We start from the raw sequence: 6,000 nt of genomic DNA on the forward strand, positions 1-6,000 counted from the left end.
ATTTGAATGGCTGTCATGTGCCGTTGACGCCATTGTTAGGAGTCTAGGAGCACGGAGATTGACGATGCCCTCTCTGTCCCCAGAAGTTAAGCACCGTGCCCCATGTCCGATGTTCCAGCATCGACCGTTGACGATGATGGGTCATATCAATAACGGTCATACATGGTAGTTACAGTGGGTACCATGAATAAACGCACAACTTGAAATTTTCCCGTCAAAAAGGCTAAAAAGGTCGCCTTCGTCACTCCTCAATTTGACCACATCACCATTTCTGAAATTAAAAGTAGGTATTTTCTCAGGTTGATACCTATTCTGTAAACCATTGTATGCCCATGAGGGTTTCGTGCGATCTTGGTGATCTGTGGTGGTGAAAGAGTGGTATTATTCAAGGGTACCTCTATCTAGCTTCGCATGTCAGTTACAGCGGGCTTATAGAGACTCACAATGGTTAGGAGACTGGCTTCTCCTTTCAATATTAACCTTGTTAGGTGCCTTGTGAGTTGCGCACTAGGTACTCAAGCAAAATGCAAAACAAACTCCTTATTTTGATAGCTCAGTAAAATGTTTGATACATCAAGATTCACAGATTGATTGAACCTCGATCGTATTATTGTTCAACGACCTAATAAGTACGTACGAGTTCTACGAGGAAATGACCAGTGTTGCGTTTATTTGTGTTACCCACTATAAGGTACAACGTTAGCATCGATCCAGGAACCTGAAAGGGTCCGGCAGTCTGTCGGTTAGTCAGTCCCCTCGGCTCCATTGGTTGTGATTTCGCTCGGTTGTTCGGTTCGGTTCGGTAGGGTCGTCTAAAACGGTCGCAGATCCGCGTGCTGAAAGTGGTTTAAACCAACGTGCTGGGTTCCTGTTGCGTCAAGGCTGGAAGGATGTGGATTGATAGTAATCCTTTCTCAGTGAATACGAAACCTGCGGTTGCTTGATCTCTGCATCATTCCATGAATTCTCTTACAAGTTGTGTTTCTCTATATTTCGTTCCATTTCATCTCGTTCGGTTCTCTCCAGCCGCCAGACGAAACTACACCAGCAACTAGAGTGGACAGGGGATCTTTTGTTAGTTTGCCGCGAAGCGAACAACATTTGTTCCACGCCATGGTCGGTTTTGTAATTCGCCTCCACTAAATCTGGCCAAACAATGTCTATTCTGCGGTTCTCTAAGGAAGCCTGCGCTATGTATTCAGCCTCCTCAACCGCTCACCGATTGGCACGCTAGGGACGAGAGCCAAAAATAAAGTTTTCCTGATAGACTCTCACCGAGTATTTGAGATACGAGTGGAGATCCTTCATGTTCTGCGTTCGATATCAGACCAGAGGAGCGACTCACTGCCAAGACACACTACCGCTTCCCCATACTGTTGCCATGTCGATGAAAGTCATGAAACCCTTGATCTAGCGGACATTTCGGTACTTGTCTGTCAATCAAATCGCCCAATTCCCTCTTTGATTCTCTAATCCCCTCCTCCTCGTTGACTTGACTATGCTTCCTGAGATCAAATACCCTACCTTGCATAATCACTCACTTCGACCATTGTACTTCAGGCACAACATTGGGATTTTTGTTGACACGGTGCCTTCTCTGCTATGCTCCGGCCCATCCTGCCCGCCGGCGCTTGAAACAGCCCTTTGTGAGTTATTGCTTTTTCCCTCTTCACGTCTGCCTTCCTCCACTGTGCATTGTATCATTCGTTGAAAAAGGAACATATCTGCCTACCGTGGGGGGTCGTTGGGGCGTTCGGAATCACGGCGAGCGAGGTTTCGGATCGAGACAAACGACCCGTCACAGCACGCTACAAGAGGCTGCACTAAACTAGCGCTGTAAGTTTGCGGTGTAAGCGGGGGCTCTGGGGACTAGTGTAGTGTAATGAACGGCGATCGCCAAGTCGGCCCTTCGCTTTCCCCTGGCATTGCGCTTAGACGATCCAGACGAGTCTCTTGAGCCGAGCTGCAATGCATACCGAATGAGGCGATTTCTCAACGGTCATTCGGAAATTAACGTTAGCGTCATCTTGGAAAACAAAGTCCCCGCTCAGTAATAAGGCTACTTGAAGTCGAACCTGCTCCACTATTGATGTCGGTCTTTCACAGTTCATCCCTCTTATCACTCTGTTCGTATCCAGCAACCTTGTTCTGTCCATGATCCAGGACAGATGATCCGGTGTACCAGGAATAGCACCGTGCAAGAACATCAAAGGGAACATCATCGGTACTTCAGTAAGTTTATACGTGCATTACTGATCAATGAGATTCGAACATCCAACCCGCCCCATCAGGTAGGAACTAGAGACCACCCACCTTTGGGAGTCAATGTTGGACAGAGAGGCAGGGGCGGAGACATGGAAAGGCCAACCAACAATACCTAGTCTTGACGATGACGAAAACTTCCGAGTACCGACTGGTATGCGCCAAGTGCAAGGAGCAATCTGATATGTTTTCGACTTCCCGTCTTTCATGCCTTACACAGACTAAGTTGCTGTTTCTCAAACCAACGGCGTTTTCTGAAACACGCCCAGTATCCAATAGCTTGGTTCCTTTCCCACCTACTCTCGTCACCTAGGCAGGGTTATCGCTGGGATTGAGGCCCTTCGTCTCCAGTCTGGTCTTCATATTGACGCAGGGAAATCGTGCTCTTTTCTTCCATGGTGACGTATCGTCCACCATCCATAGCTGATACTGCGAGACTAAGTTGATGAACTGGACAGTGAGGCTTCGCTCCCCTGTCGCATTTCTTAGGCCAGTCTTCCTGCTATGGTAGCTCTCATCCAACAGACATCTCGTGAAGGTACTTGGAGGTACTCAATACTCTCCAGAGATGTCACTGAGCGACTGAAGTGAACATAGGTAGGTAACTAGGTAGTTTGACCCTCGATGTGAATGAACAAGGGCCAGGATCTTGCGGGGAGATGGACGGTGAAACGGTACATCGTACAATGCCCTGCCTTACTGCCCTGCCGTGTAGTACTCGTTGATCTCACGTCACGCTACCTACCTACATAACGGAACCTATCTGCGTGCCTGCCTGCCCGGCTCGCCCATTTCGTCGCTCGTTAGCCGTTGTAGGAAGTGAAGCGAGCGAGAAAGCGAGGATTCTGCCCTTCTTTCGGCTTGTGCGCCCCGCAACGGGTAGTGATGTCGTGCTGTGATGTTGTAAAGAAGCAGTGTAGCGTAGGATGCCCTCTCGGCAATCACATCTCGTTATGTCACGCAGCACTAAACATGATGCCACATGTAGTCTTGACCGTGAGGCGGGAAGAGGAATCAGCACAAGCTCATCTTTTCTTTCCTTTTTTTTTTTTTTTTTTGGTCCAACTAACACCCTCTGGGCGTCTTGTAAGCCTTGGATGAGTGATGACATCTGGAGACAGGGCAGGGCAGGGCAGGGCAGGGGTCATACCTCTAGCTTTCGTAGTTACATCTGAAACAAAGAAGTTTCGCGCCGAGTAAGCCCTACTTGGTGTCACGTTGATCCAGCGGTTCCTGGTAGAAAGCTTGCTTACCTGATTTGTTCGACATGGCTTTCCGAGGTTGGTAGATGGTGATAAGTAGATGAGGTGTGGAAGGGAAATCTCTACGAGCCTGACATATACAATAGCCACTCCATTATGGATAACCTTTGCTTCCCTTACCTGTACCTATCCCAAACAAGCTGAGTTCCCTGCGGTCCACATGGGATTAACGCCCTCTGCTACAAGGTGTATGGCTTGAATAACACCAAGATAGAGAGTGGATCAAAAGACTGTCTGGAAAGAGATGTTTCTTGCGAAAGGTGTTTGCGAGATCGACCATTCAGCCCGAAATGACTCGACTGTTACTCTGCCCTCCGTAGCCGAATGCCACCCAAATGGATGGATTCTCCGAACGAGGCTAGTACCCACGTATACTGCGGTCGAGGATCTCCAAATGTCTCGTCTCTGTCCACAAAGACAGTCTCGGTCTGTCCCTCTCTTGTCTCGAAGAAGAAGGCGGTCCCCAAAAAGGCAATGATGCCAGTCCGGAGCTTTTCCCGCTAGGTCCTGATTGCATGTCCGGGAAAGACCGGCACTTACAACAAGCGAGGCAGTTCGAGGGGACCTCACACGGACGATGGACCAAATCGGAAATGAAATGTCCGAATCAAGACAATTTATTGGCTCTTGCCTCTTCAATGCGTTCTTCCCTACTTTGATCCTATGCTTCGCTCCGTCGTGCACACCTTCTTCCTTTTATTGGTGGTGATGATTGTTCACCATCGATCGTTTGCTGTTGTCAGAATTTGGCAGCAGGGACGTCACTTTTCACGACCAGCTCAGCTCCTTTCTCGCCTTCACCTCCTCTCACCAAGGGTGGTAAACAGGAAATGAACCAAACAGAAAACAAGATCCACAGTAGTAGGGCACTACTATTCTCCTCAGCAACGGCTACGGAGGACGTGTCGACAATTGAAATCCCAGCTTTGCTTGATGCGAAATCGTGGCGTGCAATCGGATCGAACGCCGGGCCGTGGAGCGGGGTAGGGCACATTGAAGAGACCCTCAATGAGATCAGTTGAGTTATATGACCTCGAGGAGATCCTGCCAACTTGGCCTGGGTTCAGGTTGGCAAGGCAAGCACGGCGGCGCAGGTGCTTCGGATTTTGTCCGATGGTGTTTGCCCCCCCGTGAAGGAAGGCACGGGGTGGACTGGACGATAGTGCGGTTCTTGACAGATACCGGTCACTATCGGTGAAGAGACGAAGCCACCGACGCGTGGATGAACATGAGAATGACCTGCATGACTCACATGGCAGGTTTGTTGTAACCTTCGGCCGCCTCTCGAGAAAGCACGCTAGAGACGCACGACACATTGCAGAACCCTAGGCTACTAGCCTGAGGACAATCGAGCAAAAAAAAAAAAAAAACGATGACGAGATGAGGCGACTACCTACCTATGAGCTTCTTACCCCAACACAGCCTCGAATGACAACTACCTCTGGCCTTCGGCCACGATGGAGTGGAGAAGAACAAAATCGAACAACGGAAGGTCCGGACGAGGGAGACATAATGAAAAGAGAGCAAGGAAAGCACATCATATCGAACGAAAGAAATCAGCGAAGGGGGGAAGAGAGAGGCGACGAGCCAGGCTGGAGCCATGGTGGAGGGAACGGGAAGGATAATCGGGAATGCGATGGCTGTGTGATGATGGATGATGATTCCGCACTTGCTACTCGCTAACTCGCTGCCCAGTTCTGCAATAATGGTATGTTTTATACTGCGCAAAACCCGGCTTATATCAAGCATTCTAATATGGTATATCGGCCCTGCTTTAAGGCTCCGCCGTCCACCCACCCTCCAGTCCGAGACGCACGTACAGACGACAGGGACACACGGAGACACGCTCCAGGAAAGGATAGAATGAGCTGAGAAAAAGTATTCGATTCGGTGGAAGAGAAACAAGGAGGATAGGTACCTTCCCACCGCCCGAGGGTCACAGGCTTGGTTCCGATTCGGAAAGTTGGCATGAAAAGCATGCGTGACAGGGCAAACCAAGTCTGTGGGATGCTTGGGAAGTGGTGGTCCCGCTTCCTCCCCGCTTTCCGCAGCTTCTTACCACGCAGTACAATCCAGCTCTGGTTTGTTTGTGAGCCCTAGTACAAGAAAACCAAAGCTTTCCCTGACAAAGGAAAGTGTTCGGCTTTCGAAAAGGTGAACGCTGTACGATTTATATCTTCAATCCTGAAGGCCTTGAAGGAGACGGAGACAAGCAAAAAGGACAGCCATCAGAGGCTTTGTGGCGTCCCAAACCCTTGCCGTTATCCCATGTCGCTTCGAGCGGAAGACAGTACCTCTCTTGAAAGGCCAATGAGAGCTCCAAAATTTCCCTGTTCAACCCATGCTTGAGGAACCAAGCTAACAAACAATCCAGTAATGAATTGTATGCCCGCTCGCTGGGACTCATGTATGTGAAGGAGGGTGTGAGACTAGAGTTGGGAGAGGAAGGGGGGGGGGGGGGGGGTGGGCGGACAAG

This window comes from Neurospora tetrasperma (genome assembly GCF_000213175.1).
Source record: "Neurospora tetrasperma FGSC 2508 unplaced genomic scaffold NEUTE1scaffold_3, whole genome shotgun sequence".
Classification (NCBI taxonomy): Eukaryota; Fungi; Ascomycota; class Sordariomycetes; order Sordariales; family Sordariaceae; genus Neurospora; species Neurospora tetrasperma.